This window comes from Puma concolor, chromosome B2 (assembly GCF_028749965.1).
Source record: "Puma concolor isolate L17-30 chromosome B2, mPumCon1.1.hap2, whole genome shotgun sequence".
NCBI classification, from domain to species: Eukaryota; Metazoa; Chordata; class Mammalia; order Carnivora; family Felidae; genus Puma; species Puma concolor.
The window spans coordinates 7181892-7207332 of NC_141671.1; the positions used below are offsets into that span (position 1 = coordinate 7181892).

At 41.9% G+C, this 25441-nt stretch overlaps 1 protein-coding gene across 20 annotated transcripts in view; it reads right to left on the reverse strand.

The window, feature by feature from the left end:
- The window catches only part of LOC147580697 (uncharacterized), a 403830-nt gene that overhangs the window by 66011 nt on the left and 312378 nt on the right, over positions 1-25441 (reverse strand). For 18 of the 20 annotated variants that reach the window (XR_015251003.1, XR_015251002.1, XR_015250994.1 and 15 more), the window contains one exon: positions 10538-10628. The exons of the other annotated variants lie outside the window; for them this stretch is intronic. The gene's annotated coding sequence lies outside the window, so the exon portion shown is untranslated. The remainder of the gene's footprint in view (positions 1-10537; positions 10629-25441) is intronic. 20 annotated transcript variants of the gene reach the window in all.

Below are 25441 nucleotides of genomic sequence, written 5' to 3' on the forward strand. Positions count from 1 at the left end.
CGTTTGGGCAGCAGAAAGTAATTTGGGGGTCGTATGGCAGGAGACGTAGTCAGAATGGGAGAAGACGGAGGGTGTCCACACAGAACGAGACGTAGTAGGTCTGCTGGGTGAGTCGGCACAATGCCAGCCGCTTTGAGACACGCAGGGACTTAACGAGACAGAAGTGGAGGACTTACTCACATTTGGTCCGAAAGAAGTCTTGCCGACAGGCGGGTCGCCTTGCACGTGGCTACGTAGGGATTCAGGCACGGTCTACTGTGTGGACCCGCCCTCCTTAGGGCCTCACAGTTATCTGAATTCTGCAAACACGTGGGGAAAGAGGACAGGAACTGCGTGGACACTTGCCGGTTCCATCCACACCCTCTTGGTACGAGTCAGTCGCATGGCAACGTCTAACTGCCCAGGAAACGGATAAATGTGAGCCAGCGTGTACCCCGGGCAAAGAGAAAGGGGCTCGGGTATTTACCCCCACGGTCCCTGCACGGTGACCTCACAGAGAACCTTCTCTAGGACCCGGGGAGGGCAGAATTGCACCAAGCCAGTGTAGGGAAGGCTGCCGCTGTGATTCACAGAAGAACTCACCTCGGGGCGCGGTGTTTTATTAACGTGCCCCTGTTTTTGTATCTGCGAAGCACATTCCAGTCTCAGATTTCACGGTGTTAATTCCCAGCATCTTCGTATGTTGGCTTTTCCTCTTTCTTCTTTTTTTTTTTTTTTTTCCCTTAGCGTTTATTCATTTTTGAGAGACAGAGCCTGAGTAGGGGAGGGGCAGAGAGAGAGGGAGACACAGAATCCGAAGCAGGCTCCAAGCTCTGAGCTGTCAGTACAGAGCCCGACACTGGGCTTGAACTCATGAACCTCGAAATCATGACCTGAGCCGAAGTTGGACACTTTCCTGACTGGGTCGCCCAGGCACCCCTCCTCATTCTTGTCTCAGTTTAAATTCATAACCCCAGAGCCTTTTCTCACATTCCCCTTTCTAAAAGTTTTCCCTTTACCACATTAAACTCTAACATATTACCCTGTTTGACTTCCTTCATAGAACTTGTCTGGATATTGGGGCGCCTGGGTGGCGCAGTCGGTTAATCGGCCGACTTCAGCCAGGTCACGATCTCGCGCTCCGTGAGTTCGAGCCCCGCGTCGGGCTCTGGGCTGATGGCTCAGAGCCTGGAGCCTGTTTCCGATTCTGTGTCTCCCTCTCTCTCTGCCCCTCCCCCGTTCATGCTCTGTCTCTCTCTGTCCCAAAAAAATAAATAAACGTTAAGAACTTGTCTGGATATGAAATTATTATGCCTGTGACACATTTATTTTCTTTCTCTCCCACTGGGATATAATCTCCAAGATAGCATGGGCTCTCCCTGTTTCATACACTGGCAATGGCATTTCCTCAATAAATGACGGTTAGGTAAATTAATAAAATACATCCTTCTGCTTATAAAACTAGGGAAATCCCATTTCATTTTCCATGAGTGCATAAGAAAACAGCTACAAATACAGACGTTCCAATGCCTAAGAAATACCAATGGTGTATTAATTCACAGGTACTTTTAAAAATGTTTTCTATTTAACTGTCTCACCATTAATTCATTTCATTGTAAAGCAATTCAGAGAGATCTCTTTATTTTTATTTTTTATTCTTTTTAATATGAAATTTATTGCCAAATTGGTTTCTATACAGCACCCAGTGCTCATCCCAACAGGTGCCCTCCTCAATGCCCATCACCCACCGTGATGAGGTCCCCTCCCTCCCACCCCCCATCAACCCTCAGATTGTTCTCAGTTTTTAAGAGTCTCTTATGTTTTGGCTCCCTCCCCCTCTAACCTCTTTTTTTTTTCTTCCCCTCCCCCATGGTCTTCTGTTAAGTTTCTCAGGATCCACATAAGAGTGAAAACATATGGTATCTGTCTTTCTCTGTATGACTTATTAGCATAACACTCTCCAATTCCATCCACATTGCTACAAAAGGCCGTATTTCATTCTTTCTCATTGCCACGTAGTATTTCATTGTGTATATAAACCACAATTTCTTTTATCCATTCTTCATTTGATGGACATTTAGGCTCTTTCCATAATTTGGCTATTGTTGAAAGCAGAGAGATCTTTTTAGAGTTCTCTGTGCTTAATAGGTCTGCTTGAGGTCAGAAAAGTACTAACGAGTAGCCATACAATTACTCAAAAACTTATACTATGGGTAATATAGGATATAACTATAGTAAAGTTCAAAAGAATATGGAGTGAAATAAACAGTATTTGTACCTTCAGAATCAGTTCAGTAACAAATAACCAAAAAGCATGTCAATATCCATTCTATTAATCCAAAATCTATATTACAATCTTTTTTAACTTAATTTTTTTTACTTTAGAGAGAGAGAGCAAGTGAGTTGGGGAGGGGGCAGGGAGAGAAAGAGAGAGAGAGAGAGAGAGAGTGACTCTTACAGGCTCTACTCTCAGTATGAAGCCAGATGCAGGAGTCCATCCCAAGACGCTGGGATCATGACCTGAGCCAAAATCAAGAGTGTGACGCTCAACCAAGCCACCCAGGTGCCCATGTAATATTACAATCTTTATTGCAAGGCCAATGTATCATTTTTGCCAGAAAAATTAAATGTAGGCATAAAGGTGGCAATCAAGAAATATAATTAACAAAAATTTTAGACCTGAATATGCAGGAGATCACTAAGTGTCTAACTTAAGAAACAAACAGATTTTTGGGGATAGATTCGTAGACAGAATTCTTGCATTTAGGGGAAAAAAGCAAACCTCTGGTCTATTAGGTCTAGAATAAGGCTGGCCCATCACCTTTCTGTGAAGCACAACCTAAGGCTATAGAATCTCCACTTTCTTTAAGATCCAGGCACTTAGTGGCCCCTGGGCGGCTCAGTGGGTTAAGCATCCGACTCCTGATTTCAGCTCAGGTCATGATCTCATGGTTCAGGGGTTCGTGCCTTGCACTGGGCTGTGTGCTGACAGCGCGGACCTCTCTCTCCCTCTCTCTCCCTCTCTCGACCCCTCTCCCCCCCCACACACTGTCTCTCTCAAAATAAATAAATAAACTGAAAAAAAAAGACAAGGGTTGAGATACCATGAAGTTAAAAAATCATGAAAAAAAAGATCCAGGTACCTAAAAATGTGTATTTCATCTAATGAACAGAAAGACTGTATCAAGAGAAAACCTCTTGTATTTGAATCTAATGCCAACATCCCCCCGCCCCTCTCTCTCAGAATACTTGTGAATTCGGTAAATGCCTACTACAGGTTTTATACTGTCACTTTACTTATTTCATGTTTCTGCTGTTACAGGCTTGCTAATCATCCCAAGTAGCATTGGCAGGTACCTACATATTACGCAGTCCCTACAGTAAATCTTGGATTGTAGCTCCTTTGTGCTTGTGTGGCATGCACCTTATCAGCTCAGATGACTGAGTTCCGGATGAGTAACGAATGGTATGTTGCTCTGGATTTGCATCCACAAACCTGAGTACTACCAATTCCAAAGACACCCAGGGCAGCACATTCTCCCGGCTTACCATCGGCTTCCCCTCCCAGTGGGATATCTCAGCAGCTCTGCTACAGCCCTATTTTTCAAAGTCAAACACTGAATTCAGGTTCCACGAACCTGCCAACTCAATGCCTCATTGATTTTCCTTTATTGTTTCCAAATATATTGTGTAGATAAATGAGGGGTGGATAGGATTTTTAAAGTTTGTGTAAGGATTTAGTGAAGATTAAAAAAAAAAAACCCAAATGTTTGGGTATTCATACATTGCTTATCTACTCCCTTTGGAAGCCAATGGGAAACCATCCAAGAAGGATTTTCTATCCTTGCCAACATTTCCTGCTTTAAGTTGGGTGAAAACAGCATGTGGTCCTACTTCAATACTTACATGTTTGCAATTTTGGTCATAGTCAGAAATTGCTTCAGTAAGAAATTTGGGGAAACAAACAGGTAAATCAACTCAACTTGAAATTTTGGAACACTTATGTGCTGGATGTAAATATAGGTACACTCCGCTTTGTCCAAAATGGACTATCTGACCAAAGCAAATGGATTTACGATGATTTACGATGATTGGTTTTATAAATCTGAGCGGATCTTTTAGATCCTCGGTTCTTTCATTGGCTAAATTTTCATATTCTAGCTAACAAGCTTCTCAAAAAAATTTTATGCCTTATGAATATGAAATAATATTCACAAATTGGTGGTAGTTCATGACCTTCTCTGGGACAACACATGGTACGGAGAAAGATCCAAAGCAGTTCGCATTATAAATGCATACTACCTGTAAGAGGGCCATTATCTATATGAGTCAAATTCCAAAGTGCCTAAGTTGACCAAGTGATGTGATGACCCAGCATAAAAGAAAATTAGGTCCATTATATCAGAAAACAGGTCTATGTTATATTTGGTTAAACTTCTCATACAATTTGAGTTTCTTACTCCTTATTCTCCTAGATTCTGTTGAGTATCCAACGAACCCTGTGTTATTCTACCCTTCATTTGATCACATAACTACAGGGAATCCTCTAGTGTATATAGTATCGAAGTTATACTTAAAGGCTCAATACCAGCAACGCTCCTTCCTTAATACCTAACGGCATGACTTTACCTATGATGGTTAGGTAGGTTGTTGGTTATGTTTCTCTAAATCTCAGCCATGGGTGAATTTTCAAAAGATCTTCCCAAAGGTCAATTTCATGTTATTTATTGGCCAATCCCTCCCTAATAAATGTGCTGGCAACGACTAATTACATAAAATCACGTCAAGCTAAGCTGTGGACATACATACCTCTGAACAAATACATAAAGGCTTTATATAGCCTATGCAGGAAAACATAATGGGTAGCTATAATATAATAGCTACCATTTATTTATTGGCATCTTTATCATATAAAAGACATACTGCTAAACATTTATAAGCATAAATTTCATTTCATTTCTCTAGTCATCCTCAGAGACAAGACCATTACTATTCCTGTTTTAAACATGAATAAAACAAGATTCAGAGTGGTTAAATGCCTTGCCCAAAGTCGGAGAACCTATAAGGGATAAAATGGGGACTTGAGCTTGCTTCCAGAGACCATTTCCACCTGGCTGTGCTGTTCCCAACATCCCTCACCATGCAAAGCCAGGGATTTGGGATGGTGGCTCAACATCCTGACCACCTGCAACCGGACCCTGACTATCCCACCTTTTGTATGTCTCTTACACAATGACTGCTTCCTGAACACTGACATTCCAGACTGACAACTCATGTTTAACAGAGCTAGACAAACCAACAACTGTGGACACAGGCCACTGCCCCCAGATTCCCTAAGTGTCCTCAGCCCTACAAAGAAGACAGGAACCAGGGCTCCTGGGTGGCTCAGTCGGTTAAGCGTCTGACTTCAACTCAGGTCATGATCTCACACCTTGTGGGTTCGAGCCCCACGTTGGGCTCTGTGCTGAAGCTCAGAGCCTGGAGCCTGCTTCGGATTCTCTGTCTCTCTCTCTCCCTCTCTCTCTCTGCACCCCCACCCCATTTGTGCTCTCTCTCTCCCTCTCTCTTATAAATGAACACTAAGAAAAAAAAAATTCAAAGGAGACAGGAATGTGTTGGGATTGTGTGGAGATTCAGGCCATGTTTACTTTTTATCTACCTTATAAATCCCTTAGTTACTCTTCCCAAAAGTCCAGCTGTCTATGCTTTTTCACAGAATTATTCCAATAATCTCATGTCTAAACATCAAATGGTAATGTGGAAAACCATATGGATAAACTTCCAAGCAGTCACAGGAATAATTGGAAACAGTTAAGCCAGTGACTGTTTATCTTTTTAAAAATATACATTTCTGAGAATATGATACTTTAAATACGTTACTCAAAAATTGAAAGTAATTTCTACAATGAAACTGTGTGTTGATTCTGTAACATAAATTTGTGTTAAGTTTTTGGACCTTAGGGGCACAGAGTAACTTATGAAGTGTGGATATGCTTTTGGTGGAATCTGCTTATGATGTTCAAAATCTTTCTTTAATTCTGGACAATGCCATGTAGCTTTTGCAAAAGCTCATTGTTTTATCTGAGAATAATGAGACTGGTAATTGTGTTTAAGATAAAATATATGAATAAACATATTAGTAACAAGTTAATAATAACTCTATTATTAAGAGCTGCTAAATTCTAGATACAGCCAGTTTTTCATTATTAACTTGTTATAAGGTCAATGCCATCGAGTCAACATACTTCATTTTATTCACAGTCATGACCTGTGTTATTTGATCTGAAGGATGTAACCTTTCACTTCCTTTAGACTCAACTTTGAAGTCAGCCAACTAATCCAAATTTACTCAGTAAAAACTCGTTGGATAATATTTTTAGTTTTGATAGTATAAACATACTTTCTGCTTACAATATCAATTAGTCACCAGTGGGAGGGACTTATATTAACATTATTTTGTAGGAATCCACTCAAATCACTTTCATGCTTTTTCTAATTTTAACCAGGACATGGAAAACCACTTAGGGCAAACCAAGCTGTATTGAGTTAAAATGCTAAGACTTGAGCACAAAAGTAACGATTTTTGTTTGGTCATTATTGCTCATGAATCTCATACACGCGGCAGCCTTTTATGGAATTGGTGATACTGTCTTTCTGCATGCTTGTCGTACCCGGAAATACACACTGCACATGTTGGATGGTGCAAAACACAAAAATGATGACATTCTATAGTTTCCTGAAAACTTTTCTTGGTTTTATGGATTTGTGTTTCACTATAAAATGTTTTTATTTATTTTCAAGACAGAGAGAGAGCAAGCGGAGGAGGGCAGGGGGTCCAACGTGGGCTCTGTGCCGACAGCAGAGAGCCTTATGTGGGGCTCAAACTGACGAACTGTGAGATCATGACCTGAGCTGAAGTCAGACACGCAACTGACTGAGCCACCCAGGCACCCCAAGACATCCGGCTTCTAAAAGAAGATTTTGAAGACACATGAAGGCAATATCTATGGCTCTGTTATGTTCTACAAAATACCAACCCAATGCCAGAAGCAAATTCTACACTTTACAAAATTAAGCAAGAATGGACTTTCCACCAAAACGTAGTTTTTCTTAATCATTGTGTATTATTTTGCTAGGTTTTGAAATTCTATTTCTCATAGAATACCTATTTTCCAAAAAGAAGGCTCAAAGGTGAGATGAGTAAGTGATCAGCATGGTGTTTTTTATGCACCAGGTATACCCCATACATGATACACCTCCCACGTATGGAAGAAGGGCGAGCTATGACATCAGCAATGACAGAGGGCCACCAAGAAGGAAGTCGCCATTTTGTAGGCTCAGCTGTGGAGTATCCTCCAGAGTATCAAAAAGTCTAAGATGATACCACAGGCAGAAGTAGATCATACCCTCATACCCTAAAAGCTTAGGAAAAGCACAAGAATAGGGGGAAGAAATTATTTCCATTGGATTACTCTTTCTATCTCTATATGACTGAATGAGCATGGTATTCTTGCATGTATATAAAATAAGCTTCAATTTCTTCTATTCCGAAACTGAATATCCTGCCATAGAACCAAATAGAGCCAAATAATTCAAACTGGTACAAACAGGAAAGAGAATAACAAAGCTTTGGTAGATTAAACACTCCAAGTCCAGACTGATGCTTTTCTTCATGTATACACACACACACACACACACACACACACACACACACACACACATTCCTATGATATTTTATTGTTTCTTTCCTTTTAATCCATGCTAGATACCCGTAACTCATGATACACAGCAAGGGCTTCATCAATTACATTTCCTTTCAAACTGAAGCTAAATTTGTAAAGGGAAAAAAAAGCTTGACAAGTTCATGGTGGGGTCCTATCTCCACTTTAAAATTGAAAGAATAATTAACAGCTAAACAACTATTGCAAAAGTTGTAAAGCCATTATGTATACATAAGCATAAGCATGTGTGTGTGTGTGTGTGTGTGTGTGTGTGTGTGTATGTGTGTGTGTGTGTGTTAGTAATTGGGGATTGCTGGCCACATTAAAGGTCCATGTTCTCATAACAGGAGTTCTACCATCGAGCATCCTACTTCAAGGGTATTAAAAGACAAAACTCAATTCAAGACAAAAAAAAAAAAAAACATTGACTTACCAACCTGGTAAGTCCCAAAGAAATTCTTCAAGAGAATTCCATGGAAATGTCCAAGGAAAGAGAATTTACAAAGAAAATGTTGTATTTTCTGGTGGAATCAAGGGACGTGGAAAACTGATTATAAATGCAAATATTTATGCCAAGGGAATCTTGTTACAGCAAGGGCCCACAATTGGAACTCTACTTTTGTTGAAGGAGCAGTGAGGTGTAACCAACACACGGGTGCCAGCAGCCAGACTTGTCTGAGGAGACGGTGTGTCGGGTTCAGAGTGTGGACCAAGAGACAATGGAAACTCACTCCAGGAGACAGGTCAGCAAGAACCAAGCTTGTGGTCCAGATGAAGTAGCAAGCTGAAGAGGGAGAAGCTGGTCCTAAGGCAACAAGATGCATCCCCAAGACATCAAAGTAAATCTACCAGGAGCAGAAGAATGCTTTTGACCTCATGGAAGCCACTGACCTGGCTCATCCAACATACTGACCATATCATCTGATCTTCCTTTGTGTGTGTGTGTGTGTGTGTGTGTGTGTGTGTGTGTGTGTGTGTGTGTTTGTTTCCTTGAGTTTTATGTACGAGGAGAAAAGGAGTAAAATAAATAACAACTTCAAGTGTGTGTGTGGGTGCATGTCTGCGTGTGAATATGTGTATGTGTATGTGACACACACACACATTTGCAACCATGGTTAAAATAATAGCCAAAGGATCATAACTACAGAACCCTACAGGGCAAGGTCTGTGGTGCATTTTTGTTTGTTTTTCTGTTTTGGGTGTTTTTTTTTTTTTTTTTTTTTTTTTTTTGGTTTTCAATCTATTTCCTGCAACTAATGCATTTACGTATGACAATGAATGTTTGTTTAATGAGTGAATGAGGAAGAACTTTTGTCTCCTCTGGCACACGGTGCTTTGCAGTTGTATTTATCAGGGATGAACAACTGTACTTAAACACTTGATGCCCAAATAATAAAATTAATAACGATATGTCATCAGGAAGTTGTCACTATCTCTTTAACCTTAAATCTGCTTTTTATCAAAACCTAAATAAATACCTCTGTGCACGCTACGCGGGGGAAGGGTGGAGTCCCGAGAGGGAGACATGAGAGAGGCTCGTGGGGTATCCTGCTGTTCCACATCCTGAGAGGCATGGCCACACACACGAGTGTGATTTGTCACACTGTACACCCAAGATCTGTGCACTTGACTGCAGGTACATTACACCTCCAGCGGCAACACGATGCAAGCCAAATAAAATGTGCCATGAGGCCAGACAGGGGAAAACCTGCTTTTATCGAAAGACTTTACTGCAGAAATAATTTGTCTCAGCTAAAGAGGACTGCCGAGGAAGGTGCCTGAACAGTCATCTGGGGCAGAAAAAGGCGTCTGGTCCTGAAGCATACGCTGCATTCTGCAGCAGCACCAAAATAATGAGCACAACATATACTAGTCAATTTGCAAAACAGAAACCAGTACGTTTCTCGCAACTTCAGTGATGTGACGTGGGTCCATTACATTCCTACAAACTCACCCCGTTGGGGGGTACTCCAATCTCCTCTTCGCCGCCCGCAGGGGTGAACTGCAGGGAGACTATTCTGCTGTGGCTGAGCACAGAAGGCCTACCCTAGCCGTTAGGAAGGCTGGACCTCTGCAACCATCCATCAGCTACGGGCCATGTTGCCTGTTCATGTTTTGTTAGTGTGCTTCCCAAAGCACTGGACTGTCCCAGTGTGCTCTGGAGCCAGCGTCTGGGGGACACCTAACACCGAACGCCAAGTCTGTGTGAGAGAAGCCAGCACAGCTCCTGAGACCCCGCAGGCCTGGGGCCAGAACCCGATTCAGCACCTTCCCCTGCGACACATAGGAATGGAAACCGATGTGTTTAGTATCCAAATGAGGCACAGAACACCAGCAGCAAAGAAAGTTGTCATTTTTTAGTTTACTTGTAAGGCATTATGAAAAAAAAAATTAAATAAACAAATACAGATTATTTTTATAATGAATGCAATCTTCTTAGACTAATAGCCAGAGAAGGGCTATGATGGCTACATGTCTAAAAATCCCAAATGGCAAAACATAATTAAAGTTAAAACTGTTGAACAAATAAACCTGTTAAATACATAATATTACCAGGCAGAATAGCTTTGTGTTTATCACTTTGCCACTGTAATTACGTTCACTGCAACTCTTCATGAATATATTAATATCTCGCTAACATTATGGAAGCTAAAACATAAATTGCAGAGCACTGAGTGTAGTTTCAAACAGAAAGAGCACGGTAAAAACTCTTGTTATTAAAAAAGAAAAATAAAAAGGACCTTTGGATTTAATGTTCCTACTAATTGCTTTCCTGAGAAGTAAAAGATTCTTCTAACTACATGGGTACTGGTCTCAAATGAAAAATCGTTACGTACCTCTACATGGGTGTCTGGTTAGCAAAGTCTTAAAATTAGGGGTCGCAGGTCTCCTTGAGCATGAAGCAAAAAAGAAATGGTTCAGTTTAACCTGAAGGAGAAAACACCAGGAAGTGAACCTAGGTTGTTATTCCCACGTAAATAGAAGACAAATATTTTTAAGTAATTTTAACTAATTTCCAAAGATTATGGGTAAACCATAATTGCATAGATGTGGGTTCAAGTGGGTGTGTTAGTTATTAGGAACCGGGAGAGGTCAGGAAATTAATTCCCCTGGGGTGAAACTCTGTCTCCAAAAATAAGCAAGAAGAGACTTTGAAATGATTTCTGAAGGCCTGACAAAATCAGTGCCAAAGGTTGCATGGGGAAAAAGAAAAAAAAGAAAGAAAAAACGATTACTTGCAATAAAGAGCAAAAGGAGGAGGGGGAGGGAGAGGGGGTTTGCCAAGGAGAAGGAAGACCAGAGAGTCTGTAAGTACAGAGCACATCAGGAACCTTTACTGCCTGGGTCCATAAAACACTGTTAATACCACCATCAAGTTACAGAAACAGGGACTGAAAATTTTTAATAAAAATCACAAGCCTTTATTTTATTTATGTACTTATTTATTTTCATTTTCGAGACAGTATGTGAGCAGGAGTCGGGGGGGAGGGGCAGAGGATGAGAGAGAGAGACTCTCAAGAGGGCTTCCACACTCAGCACGGAGCCCAACACAGGGCTTGATCCCACAACCCTGGGGATCATGACCTGAGCCGAAGTCAAGAGTCTGACGCTCAACCGACTGAGCCACCCAGGTGGCTCCTTCAGTTTTTTAAAATAAATACCACGGAATGACAATCTCCGTTGCATACCTTTTTGGTCCATCACATAATGACTACAAAACTGCCCTGCCACGTCCAATTTAATGGCCATCGTGCTTGTGGTTTTAGAGTGTGGAGTTACGTTTCCTCGAATTTGGATTTTAATCCCATCAATCATTCGAGTCAGACCCCTGAACACCTACTGATTTTTAGCAACTCGAATTACTCCCATTTTGAGATGGATTAAAACTTAAATCATGCTGAAGGACATGGCCCAACCAGTTAATGTATATATATGGGGGTGGGAGGTTGCAAATCTGGATGATCTCAAAATAGAAACTATTGTATAGCGACGGGTCCCTACGCCCCACGTGTCTGCACACATCCACGGCACCAACTCGATCTCTCTTGAGACAGTCACCGTGAGCAGCGACAGATCGCTGTTTGCTCAAGCCCTGGACAAAGCCCGAGATTTTCCCTGTGACTGGAAAGGGCCCTGAGTGCCATTCTAGCCTCTTGCCGCCCCCCTGGTCTTCACCACTCCATTGTGCTGCAGCAATAAGGAGCCGGTTCACATTCCCAAATCCTCAAAGCTATTTTACCCCCGAGCTTCTGTACACATGGTCCCCTGTTGATGGAGGTAGGCTTGCTTGCTTCTTAAACTTGCCATCTTCGCCTGCATTTTTTGTCCCTTCACCCCTCCCGTGAAAGATCAACTCATCCAGAAAGTCTTTGATGATCATGACGAAGCCCGTACAGACATCTTCATTGGGGTCTTCAACAGGTAATGTCTAGTCTGCTGTGTCTTCCATGGGATCACCAGCTATTTAAAGAAAGCCCCAGGACCTATCATAGTTACCGAGGCATAGTTGCAATTCACTCATTCAAGCAAGTTGAATGACTAAGAGAAATCAACAAAAGCCAAAATAGAAAGGAGGAGAAAGGAAGGACCAAATGAACAGCAGTGACATTTTTAACTTTCACATAGCTCTGTACTTGTGCTGGTCGGCTCATAGATAGCCCTGTAAAATATTTTTCCAAACTCTCTTATGACACATATTTCCCACTTGGTAGATGGACGTTCTTCAGCTTGTTATGAGGACACTGCAACTCAAAAAGATGTTAAAGACTTGCCTAAATGCAAGCAGATGGCTGATGGCAGGGTTGGAGCTACACCTTCTAAGACACAGTCAGCTTCCTTCCACTTGGCTGCCGTGTGTTATGTGCTGCAGAAGAGGTACATCAGGACGAAGGAAGGGGTGACAGGAAAGAAGCTTCCCCAGAACAATTCTTTGGACACAAAACCTTTCATGTAATAAATGTAGGGAGAAAACATCGCTTTGTGGTTTGAGCACATGCAACCTCAGAACAAAATTTGACATCCTTGCTAATTTCCTTGGAGGCCCAATTTTCAGGGAGGAGCAGGTAGAGATATACAAGCCTTGGTTGGGGTACCAGGGTTCCACATAACAGCTCCAATAGAGCAGCACGGAGTGAGAGCCACAGCCAGCTGTGGGATCCCTGGGAGAACTGCAGGGTGCGGAACCTGGCAACAGAATGGGTATAACTTTATCAGCAAAGAATGAGTTCAGGCATGGAACAAAAATCCGGGCCAGATCACTTGGCTGCTGTCACAGGGAGGTCCTGTGAACTCAGGCTGTCATTGAAAAGACATGGTTTGAAGTCGTTCCAAGGCATTGGCACTGTCCGGTGAGCCATATCCACAGAGGTAAGGCTGGAAAGGCCTGTGAGATCATCTGGTGCAGAGAGCCTCAAGTATTTTCAATTATTCTTTAAACATATGACCCAACCCCCCAGCTCTCTTTAAAATGGTGCTAAAACCCAGTGATTCGGTGACCATGTTTTTCTCTCCACAGGAAACCCCTTGGACAAAACTTCTGTTTCCCACTCGTTTTAGAGGAAATATCCAAGTGGGATATGGGGCCTCCTGATCCTGAAAGAGCTATTTAACTCAAACAGTTCTATGGGATATGCACAGACCCCCAGCATTGACCTTGGATGTAAGCACTGACTTTACAAGGCAACACTGTACCCATGTTTGTTCCCTAATGAACACAAGAAGTTTTGCTGGAGGAACCTGCATGAGAATGAGACTTTAGGAATCTACCTCCGATCTGCAGCTAACTGATACGATACTGGCCATCCTCTTTTATCAATCTGGGCCCCCCAAACCTCATCCTTCAACCCACATATGACATTCTATAGCACTAGACTGTTGAGACTTTGATGTATATACAAGCCTGAGATATTTAGTTAAAAGATCACTCAGAGAGGCACTGGAGGGAACAGGTGGATACAGACAACTGTGAGAAACAGAGCTCTCAGGGGACCAAAAACAAATCCTTGGAGACCCCTTATCATAATGAATGAACGAATGGGTGGATGGATGAATCAGAATTTTTCTGCTATTGCTGTGTTTAGGCCTGTAAACATTTTATCACCTGACTGTAAACCTCCCTTGAAATACGGTCAGCATCGATTCCAGCCAAGGATAGTGTCTTATCAGGCTGTTACATCCAATAGTAACATCATCTTGGTATCTTTAGTGACATAGAAATATCATTCTTCAGAATATGAATTAGAAGTGTTTACATTTTTTTTAATTTTAAATTTTTTAAATTATAATTTATTGTCCAAATTGGCTAACATACACTCTGTGAAGTGTGCTCTTGGTTTTGGGGGTAGATTCCCATGGTTTATCGCTTCCATACGACACCCAATGCTCATCCTAACAGGTGCCCTCCTCAATGCCCATCACCCATTTTCCCCCTCTCTCCCAACCCCCATCAACCCTCAGTTTGTTCTCTGTATTTAAGAGTCTCTTGTGGTTTGCCTGCCTCCCTCCCTCCCTGTTTGCAGCTATTTTTTCCCCTTCCCTTCCCCCATGGTCTTCTGTTAAGTTTCTCAAGATCTATATATGAGTGAAAACATATGATATGTCTTTCTCTGACTGACTTAAAGATTTAAAAATAGAACTATCCTGTGACCAGGCAATAGCACTACTAGGAATTTATCCAAAGGATACAGGAGTGCACATGTATCCCCTATGCATAGGGGCACAGGTACCCCTATGTTTATAGCAGTGCTTTCAACGATAGCCAAATTATGGGAAGAGCCCAAATGTCCATCAACTGACGAATGGATAAAGAAATTGTGGTTTATATACACAATGGAATACTACTTGGCGATGAGAAAGAATGAAATCAAGCCATTTGCAGCAATGTGGATGGAACTGGAAGGCATTATGCTAAGTGAAATAAGTCAGGCAGAGAAATGTTTAAATTATGGGGCACCTGGGTGGCTCAGTCGGTTCAGTGTCTGAGTCTTGATTTCAGCTCACGTCACGATCTAATGGTTTGTGAGATCAAGCCCTACATCAAGCTCTGTGCTGGCAGTGCAGAGCCTGCTTGGGATTCTCTCTCTCCCTCTCTCTCTGCCCCTCTCCTGCTCTCTCTCTCTCTCTCTGCCTGTCCCTGGCTCGCTCTCTCTCTCTCTCTGAAAGTAAACTTTAAAAAAATGCTTAAATTTTCTTATCCCTTAATCTCTTTTTTTCTAATTGAGATTCATTAAATTAAATCCATGTTGTTTTGTCCTTCTACATAGCCACAATACCCAAGGAGCTGAAGAAATTTCTTACTTGCTTGTTTCCAAGGTCCCAATGCTAAACCCTGGCAAAATGCTGTTAGCTATTTGGAGACTGTATGCTAGACAAATCTTGCAAATAAATGAATAAATAATATATGAATGCCCTGGGTCCTTCGTTCACCAGATTTATACAGCACAAAACTGATAGGGGAGACTGACAGCAACTTTAAAATATGTAAATACCTAAATTAGACAATTCAGGCACAAAAATATATTGTAGCTTGGTACTTATATAAATTTATGTTTTATGCATTTCTGTTGTATAAGTTAATATATTTCTTGGTTTCTACATGCTCATATCTCCAATAATACCTTGTCTTTAAAGTACTGCACAAAATACCAAGAAAGCATTAATCTATAAAGTTTAACTACTGTGTTTGTTTTTATCAACCACCCCAAAGCAGAGTTTCTCTTCATAATGAGGCATTTCCTAACAGCTTGACAGAGTATTTTTAAATCAGCATTGACAAGCTTACTCCGAGCCTAACTATTCCCGAATGCATGCGTGTCTATCTCCATACTCACTGTGGACACCACTGTGAGCTCTGGGTGGAATGCTTTAAATTTCCTCTTGTTCAATATCAATGGCCTGAGCTGCTGAAAAATTTTCTTAAGCTCTCAAAACAGAGTTAGTGTTGATTTCTGGGGTTGGCACGATCTATTTTCTCACTTAACGCGAAGGAACAAATTTTTGTTTAGCTCCAAAATGGATGATTTTCCAGCCACATTGTTGCATTTGGAAAGAGAGTTCTGGAAATCATTGCTTGCTATATTTGTAATTTGCTTTGTATTTTTAGGGCATTATTATTATTATTATTATTATTATTATTATTCAGTGCAGCTTTAGAATTAAAATGTGGATAGTCACTCCTGCTTTTCCCAAGATAAATATAAAAATTTCTCCCTTGGTCACCGAACCAGTTTTTCCTTTATGCAGGCAATCAACCAAGGGTCAGGTTTACAATGGTGGGGCAAGCGTTCGACTAATGAAAACCATGGAACTTTCTAGTCGCTTAGGTTTGAGGAGTTTGTGCAATTGTTCCAAGACCTATTGGCTCTAATTTCCCTGGCCCTCTCTTTCTGCCTCCTTTTGGATAGCAAGAGATGATCTGTTTCAATTTTTTCAACTTCTCTGGAAATCACAGAGGTGATACCATTGGCTTTTCTCTGCCCTCAAAAAAAGTCCAAGTTGAAAGTACTTCGCTGCATATTTTTGGGATAAAAAGCATTAGGTACCAGTATTTCCTAGCAAGAGTTGGTCTAACTTATATGTTGAACGACATTTCTTTGGATGGCTTATGAATTTTCATTTGCTTCTGACTGTATCTGATGATCATTCAGTTTCCTCCTCTTTTCCTTTATCTTCAGTGTCCCTTCTACACCTCCTGGACTACATCCCTGCCCCACATCTCTTTAGGCGAGCTGGGGATTTAGGTAGTCGGTGTAAAATATGGGAGATTTCTCTCATCTAAAATTGTTATTTACATGTATCATGTTAGAGTCAGTCCTGCAGTGACCTCTGCAGAGGACAATTCACCAGTCTGTGCAAGAACAAGTAAAATCAGAGCCACTGCATGAAATGAGGAAGTGTATAAAGAAATGTGCAAACAGAGAAAATGGAAGGAATCCAACGGTAAATGTGCCAACAATGAAATGCATAAACAGTTACCACAGGTGAAGAGCACTGAAGCAGAAATGGCTTTGTTTTTGTAACTGTGTTTCAGATTTAATTGAATCAAAATAACATATAGGATAAATTCCTTGCCCGGGGCTCACAATTTCAATTCATCACCCTGGTGGTGGGGGCCGAGGATGGAAAGAGGAGGGAGACACAAAGGCCCAAACAAACAGGGTCCAAAGGTGGGGGAGGGGACATTGGAGGCAGTCATTGAGGGGGGCTCACACGGAATATTCCATTTGTGCCTTCTCCATTCAGGTGCTCTTTTACAATTCCTATCATCCAATGAGATCTGTTGGCTTTTCCCTTTAGCCTCACACTCTGTGTTCCACTTTACTTGTAGCTCACTGAGTGTGCATTCTGTGTTGATTAATTATGTTTATGGACGAGGCTGTGAAGACCTGTCAGAATTCCATTTAGGTTGCTTGTCATGGGCTCATCAACACCTGGCAGGTCTGTTCTTCTATCCTCTGGTGTGATCCAGGCAGATCTTTGATGCAGAGGGACAGGCTCCATGTCAATAACCAGGACCCAAGGTAAACCCAGGGGTGTCATTGTGGTGTGATTTGTAGATAGCGGGGTATGGGAAAGGAGAACGTCAATTAAGTCCAATACAAATGTGCTGTGTGTACGTATTCCTAGTGCAGGTTATAATTCCCAGGGCTTTTAGATTGTGAATAATTGACATCCCTGTAAGGTGGATCACTATAATTGTCCCCATTTCACTGAGGAGGAAATTGTCCTGCACTCCGGAAAAGCTCATTTACGCTCTGTGTATCTTTGCTGCGTACCCAGGCACTTCCCAGGGGTGCTGTGAGGACCAATTACTAATTATCTGGAAGAGCTCTTGTGCTCTGATGAGATCCTTTAGAATGTAGGTCTCTGTGAAACACTGGTGATACCTTGCTCATGTTTTCTATAACAGTTGGCATCAGGCCAGGCACCTTTGGTCATCTCATCAGCACTGTCGGGACTAGACAGAGAGAGGAGAGAGAGGATGTTAAAGAGACAGTCGCAGGAGAGACGGTGCTCCACCCAGCCATGATTCAAACGTCAAGACTGTATCAGTAGAGAAACTAACCCTATGTGACCCTCCCATTAAAATGATAAAAAAAAAAAAAAAAAAAAGAAAGAAAGAAAGTTGGGAAATTTTAGAGTTGGAAGGGTCCCGATGGCTACCAGGTGCTAAACCAGCAACGATAAAGACTTGGTACGACATCCACGTGGAAGTGAACTTGGAATGCCACATTGCAATAGCTGATGAAAACAACGTAAGCGACTCGAAGGAAGAATCGTGACAGAGGTCAATTCAGTGCCCTGGGACGCTTGGGTTAATTAGAGAGGAATTCCAAGAAAAGAGTTTTGACCCAAGTCGCAACAAGAAGTGATAATGGACCAAATCCTCGGATTGTCGTATGTCGGCCGGTGCCATGGTGGTTATGAGCAGGTGTTCCAGAACCAGCAGGCCCTGCTGGCACAACTATGTGCCTCTAGGTACCAACTTAATTTCTCCGAGTCTCAGTTTTTTCTCATCGGTAAGACGGGATAAGTAATGGTTTGTGCCCAATGAGGATCTGGGGGAGAGCAAATGAGGGGATACTTGTCAAAACGTGGGAAGAGAGACTGACACACAATCAATTATCAACAAATCCGCCGTTTCGTTGCAGCCGTGGTGTCGCTCCTGGCCCGAAGTAGGTGCTCAACAGTATTTACTGAATGAATGCAAGATTAATCTTTTCCGTAGGTCATTTCTCTGCTTTGGTGTAGTAGCACTGGAGAGTGAATGAGGGAAATAGACATTTTAGAGATGCGCTGGTGTCCTATGAGTAAGGACAAAACCAAAAGAAGACAGCAAACAACTTTTCTTCTTGCAATGGCATTAGCTCCTTCATTCACTTCCCAATGGCTAGCCTTCTTTGAAGTATCTTCTGTCATTCATTCTCCATTTGTTCTTCCACCATTGGCCCCCTTTCACAGACCGTATGTTCTCTCTCTCAGCGTCTTTTGTGACATTTCCTGTCTCTGGGTTTTGTCCTGTATTTCTAACTGCTCCTGGTACTCAACCCCTTCAGAGGTGACCACGGATGCTATCGGTGCCCAGGACTCTGCCTGCTCCTTGCTCCTCGAATCCACCCTTCAGAGGGGCCCCTGGACTCTCCAATCTCATGCCCTACCAACCCTTCCCTCCCACATGTGACCTGAACTTTTCCTCATTCCATGAGCCACCCTGAGAATTACCCTCTCATCTTTCCATTGGTCTTATTTCTGGTCACCCTTCAGCTTCAGGGTGGGCTTCTCTGACTTTTGCACAACCGAGTCCCTCTTGCAAGAATTTCCTCCGTAACAATACTCAGCCTGTTTGCTTTCAATGACTTGTAAGTGTCTGTTTCCCCTGCAGAGTCCCCACTGGTGTCCTGGTGCACCCTGTTCTATGCAGACGTTCAGAACAGAGGAGGTGAAGAGGCAGAGAGACGTCTTCTATACTCCGTGATCCCAGGAGTGGGGCAGCTCTGCCCAGAGGCCACGTCTTTCTCTAATGTGCACAAAGAGAACTTTTATGCTAAGGGAAGCCCGATCCTCTAATAACTTGAAAGTTTAATGAAGAAGAAACGGTGTCTGTTTGTTCACCACTGAATTCTCAGCTCCTATCACAGTGCCTGGAATCTCTCAACTAATAATTGTTAGATAAATTCTATCCATTACTATGTTCTAAAACTGTACCATCCTCATGGCAGTCCCTGACCCACATTGTGGCTTCTGAGCCCTAGAAATGTGGCTTGAGGTGTGCTCAGCGTAACGTATACACTGAGTTTCAGACTTAGCAAAAAAAAAAAAAAAAAAAAAAAAAGGCAGTGTGTCTTGTTAATAATTTTGTATTGATTACATTGATCCAAAATAACATTTTAGAGTTATTGTCTTAAATCAAATGTATAATTAAGATTAATGTCACCTATTTTGTTACATTTTTTTTTCTTTCGAGTGGCTACTACAGATTTTGCATTTGAAGCTTCCATTAGGCTAATGTTGGACAGCATCATTCCAGACTTCCTTCTGAGATGCTGTTCTGTATTGAAGACTTCACTAAACATGTCCAGCTGATGTCCATGGCCACCTTCCAATGCAACAAAGCTGATCAATTTCCTGATAACTTGTTCCTCCTCCTCGGGTGTCGATGGCTACAATTCACCCAGTCACCTAAGCCAGAACATTGGCATATCTCGCAACTCATTTTTTCCCCATAAAATGACTCTTTTCCTTCAATTTGCCCTTTTCCTTGTCTACCCTTTGCCATGCTATGAAAATGGCCACCAGACTCTCCATTGTAAACCATGTAATGACTCCCCATCAGCACCATAAAAAACACCCTTTTTGGCAAAGCATATATGAAACAGCCTTTCATTATGATCAGGTTGCTGTCTTCCACCCCAGTCTGTCCATTCTCTATTGCCTCACTAACCCTCTCTGCTCCGTGCTACTAAAAAGAGCCACTTACAGAGTATGTTCCAAAAACATATCCTCACCACACCTTATCATTCCCGTTTTACAGATGAAGAAACAGAAGCAGACAGGTTAAATAATCTGTTGAGCATTTCACCTAACCAGGTGACAGAACCGGTACTCGAACCCAGACCATCTGACAGCATGTCTGTCCTCAGCCAATGTGTTCAATTCCCTTCCACAGTAATGAAGCCCTTGCTGTTCTCCGAGTGCATCAACACTTGTCATCCCTTTGTATCTTTGCAAGTGTTGCTCTCTATGCTTGGGAATGTCTACCAGCCCGTCATCACCTCATTGACAAGGACATCTACGTGGAAAGTTATCAGCCCTTACCAGGAATGTTTAGTACTTTTCCTTCATGCTCTCCTAGCACTTAAAATACATAAATACTAAGTGTCTTGCTCACTGGGATGATGTATCTGTTCTGTCTTAGTTTTCTAGTATCAAGCACAGCACCTGACACGTGATTGGTTCCTAGTGTACTTCTATTGGGTTTGGGACTGCACGGGGTGGCTGGAGGGCCACTGCTTTGAACAGAATATTGTTGGCTGGAAGGTGGTGAGGTTGCTGACTGAGTCGACCTTGTCTGGACTCTTGAGATTTCCAATGATAGTTTGAGAAAGTTGAGAAACACTGGACCGGACAAGATTGAAATTCATCCTAGTCCATCTCTTCGTGCAGAGGTTTTCATTCATGGGACCATTTTTGACAAAGAGTCATAGAATTCCAAGATGGTGTTACAGCAGAGACAATTTAATAGCCAAAGCTCTAACTGCACAAAGAAGTAAACTGAGACTGCAAAGTTTAAATAACTTGCCCACAATGATGCTATTAGAGCCTATATTTGAACCCAAATTCTTGCCTTGGAAGGTACCCATAGTCCCTGGCTCTTTCTCATGGACACATAAGTACCAGGATGATTTTACACACACGCGTGCGCGTGCGCGCGCACACACACACACACACACCACTGCTAATGACGTATTAAAATAATGCAAGTTTCCTTACCTAAAACCCAGAGTCATTTGTGGGAATAATCAGGGCTAATAGAAATTCGGTGATTTAACCCAAATATCTCCTCACTTACCTGTATACTTTACAAAGAACTGCACTACTTCTCTTTCCCCAGGACGGGGAAAATTATCCAGCCAACACTTTTCAGACCAGTCAGTCGAAGAAATCAAGTTTCCTCCATTTTGCTGACTTACTTTTTTTCAGTCTTTACTACTTTCATAATTATCACCAAAATAGCTGCTAACATTTCTGTAATAATCATTCTCTATCATGACTTCTGCAAATGTTTGACACGCCTTGCCCCTGTCAATGCATACAGCAACTCTACGGGGTTAGATCAGTAATACAATTTCCCATTTGTCAGTGACAGATACTGAAGTCCAAAGAGATTTAATAAATTCCACGGGGTCATAGAACTCTTCTGTGGCAGAAACTGCAGTTGTATTTAAAGTAAACCTGACACCAAAGCTTATGCTCTTAACCGCTAATCCCGTCCGTGTGTCTTTGACACTGTTTTCATGTGCTGTTTAGAAAGAAGGAATCACAGAACTAAAGACCCAGAAATTATTAAGATTCTGTCTGGTCCCTATGAATTATTTGGTAGGAACACAAAGTCAGGTTCTGGAAAATAAATGAATCAACCTCACCTGGACTTACTGTTCTTAAAATGTTTTCCAGATTTTTCTACACCACGCAAGAAAGCGCTTCTCATAAGTGTATGCGATAAATAGGGATGACTGACTTCCATGAATTCTTCCATAAATATATACAGCCATATAAACACATGCATATGCATGTATGTATATCAAAACCTAGTCTGTGTATCGCTAATAATACAGGCCCTGGGAATAACAACCAGCCTGTCAAAACACAGTAGAAGGACCACATTTTGGAGAGAATTACAGTATCATTACCATTGACATGGGTAGAATAGACGAGTGTCCCTTAACTACCGCCTGTCAGGACCTACTCCTATCTTAGTACCCAGTTGAAACAGTACTCAGCCAGCTGCCTGTGGATTTAGCCAACATCGCATGTTAATGCAAGAGTCTGATTGCCCAGATGGTTATTTCTAGGCTCTCAATCAAAAATAGTAACCGAACACGGGTCCAAAGCATATCTAGCCTACGCACAGGCTAGTGGCTTCTTGCTTTCTTCACAGATCCCTCTTCTGTGCATCCTGGGCATGTCAATGGTCGCTGTTTTGATAATTCCCACCAGGGACAGGAAGAGGGAAGCAGAAAGGACTGGACATCAATCAGTGAAATCTGTGAAAATTTCTACAGTACTTCATCCTTCATATCTTTGCATTTTTCCTGTCTTCACTGCTACGATTGTGTCTGGAGTATTCCCTCTAGCTGTGAACCTCCCTAGAGTGAGTGTTCTCCCTCCTTTATCTATTGCATGTAGCACCGGCACAGTGGCTTGGTATTGAAAAGGCAAAATAAAGACTTGGTGAATCTAAGCAGCCGCAAAACAAGCAGACGGACCGAGCAAACAAACCCGAGTGCTCCCGGGGACTTCAGTGGGAGGAGTCCTGATTTAGAAGTTTGGTGACCCCCTGCATGCCCCAAGAGTAGAAGTTGCTGGCATACTGTGGAAAATCAGGTCTCTAGGACAATAGTGTTGAATGATTCAATATGTGAGCAGGGGTAGAACCACCTTCAACATTTCGTCCAAGCACCTTTCATGAATAATTCTGAATCCTTTTTATTAGGATGAAAACCGCAGAGGTGGTGAAAACATGGTACCAGCTTTGCCCGGCGAACCTCGGATTTCTGGGATGTCCCTCTTGATTACACCCCTGGGGAGAGCGAATTCCTTTCACTGCTTTGCAGAAGGGCCTCCCTTCCTATAAATTACCTTAGTTCTGCCTTCATCAGCCCTTCTGGGTTCTGTTTCAAGAAACAAACATAAGAACAAATAATCTTGCACTTTCTTGCTTGCTCTGTTTACCTAACGGCTTTCCTCAACCAGCAACCTTTTCTAATCTTTCCACCCCCATGAGCAGAGAATTTTTACAGGGTAAAATTGTTCATTTCCACGTCAGCATGTTTTCTTATATTTGGAATAGCTTGGCTCAGCTACTCTGACCTTGAAATGCAGCCCCACCGCCCCTACCAAGAAATCAGCAGGAGCTGGAAAGTAAAGAACACGGAGTTTCCATTTCTTTGCAAATCCATATTTACATGGTGACGGCTACGCTGTATCCAAAGGCGAAGGGGAGGCCTATCATCCAAAGAGAATGATAGATAAGGATTAGGTTTAATACTGGAAAACATTTAGAGACGGAATGAAAGGCTGCATTCATGATGGAAATAAAAGGGGCCATTCTTTGGCAAAACATAAAACAGTATCTGTTGCAACAACTCAAGTTCTGGGCTGCTTTGCATGGCATCCTTTGTTGCCCAAGGATGGCAGCATCTCTCAGGCCTTTGAAGACATGAAATGATGACAGATAAGGATCCTGTGCCAAGAAGCGAGAAAAAAAAAAACTCACATTTTGATGTGCAACTACTTGATTCTCAGCCATCTAGAAATACAGAGAGGAGGCTGTCAAATGCATTCAATGAACTGCTTCGGTAGCGCTGGTTGATTCATTTCCAATGTTGCCCTGCTCTGTCACATAGTGGAGGGCACATTACCAAGGCTTTCTGGCTCTGAGGAGAACATAAACCCCACGTGTGTAATCTACTCCAGGTGTACTGAAGCACTCTGAAGTACTTCAGTGTACTGAAGGGCTCTCTGCCCTCTTTCTTTGGCTGTGTACCCCCCTGACATTCTGGTGTGATATACCCACTTTTTCTATGTGAAATTCTCATAATAGTATAGCCCAGAAAAACTCCCAAGTAATATATGTACATAGTTGTGTGTGTGTGTGTGTGTGTGTGTGTGTGTGTGTATACACACACAGAATATTGTGTGTATACATAATATTGTATATACACACAATATTGTATATACACACAAAATAGTGACAGAAATTGTTGCTATATAGCAACAATTCATTTCTGTCAATATTTTTCACATATCATTTTTTTGGCATAAGATAGGGAAAACACAAACACTAATCTTGATCATGCCTTAAAACAAAGAACTAAATTACTGAGTTTGTCTATCACTTCTAGATGATTAACAGAGCTTTGAATACACACAACTAATTGTAAGAATCATTAGAAACAGAGCGGATGGACTTGTTTTCTCAATGGCCAAGGTCATTGCCGTTTGTGTAGTGCTGGAAAAAGTAAACATAAAAGACAGAGACATTTTGATATTTCACCTGTATTCAAAAACACTTCTGATACCTTTGATAAAGAATGACATAACATTTTATTTGCTTAACATACAAGGTAGCTAATAGATACTAGCCATGCATGCCCAGGGGGAAAATGACTTTGTTTTACTGCAAGGAGATTTTGTGGCTTTTTATTTTCATGTCTGAACCATGAAATATGCCAGAGACACTTTGTTGCTATTTACAGTATCTGTGTTCACTATTAACGAGTGGCCAATTTTTACTTCCTATAAGGAACCTGAATAGTAAAACATTTATCTACGTATTAAAAAAATTCCCTTAAACATGTTCTGCATTTCCAAAGAGGCAAATTTCAATGGTCTTCATTAATTTCACTGTTTTTTAAGTTTATTTATTATTTATTTATTTATTTAGAGAGAGAGTGAGCGAGCACGAGCAGGGGAGAGGCAAAGAGGGAGGGAGAGAGAGAATCCCAAGCAGGCTTCCCACTCTCAAAGTGGGGCTCAAGCTCACAAACTGTCAGATCATGACCTGAGATGAAATCAAGAGTCGGCCACTTACCCGACTGAGCCACCCAGGCGCCCCTAAATGCTCTAATAATCTCTGTTTTGTCTAAGTCTGCAGTTAATCTGCTCATGGTAGCTTAAAGGTTGAAAGACATGCCATTTAATTCACACCATGATTGAAAAAGGAGAATTTGGCTTCACTTGTTTTAAAGATGGATGTTAAACACAACGAGCCCAAAATGAAGTTGCTTATACGAAACTGCACACCACGAAACCGAGACTTAATTACACTCTTAGACCTTCCAGCAATGAACTCTTATACCAGTCAGTCATTGAGTCACCTGATCAGCACTAGTTAGGTCACCCTCCTGGGAGACCATCCCCTAGGGGAAAGTAATCTTGACATAAACAGTCTCCTTTTTCATCCAGTACAACTTCCTTGTTCCTGCTCCCTTCTGCCTATAAAAGTCTTTCATTTTGAACAG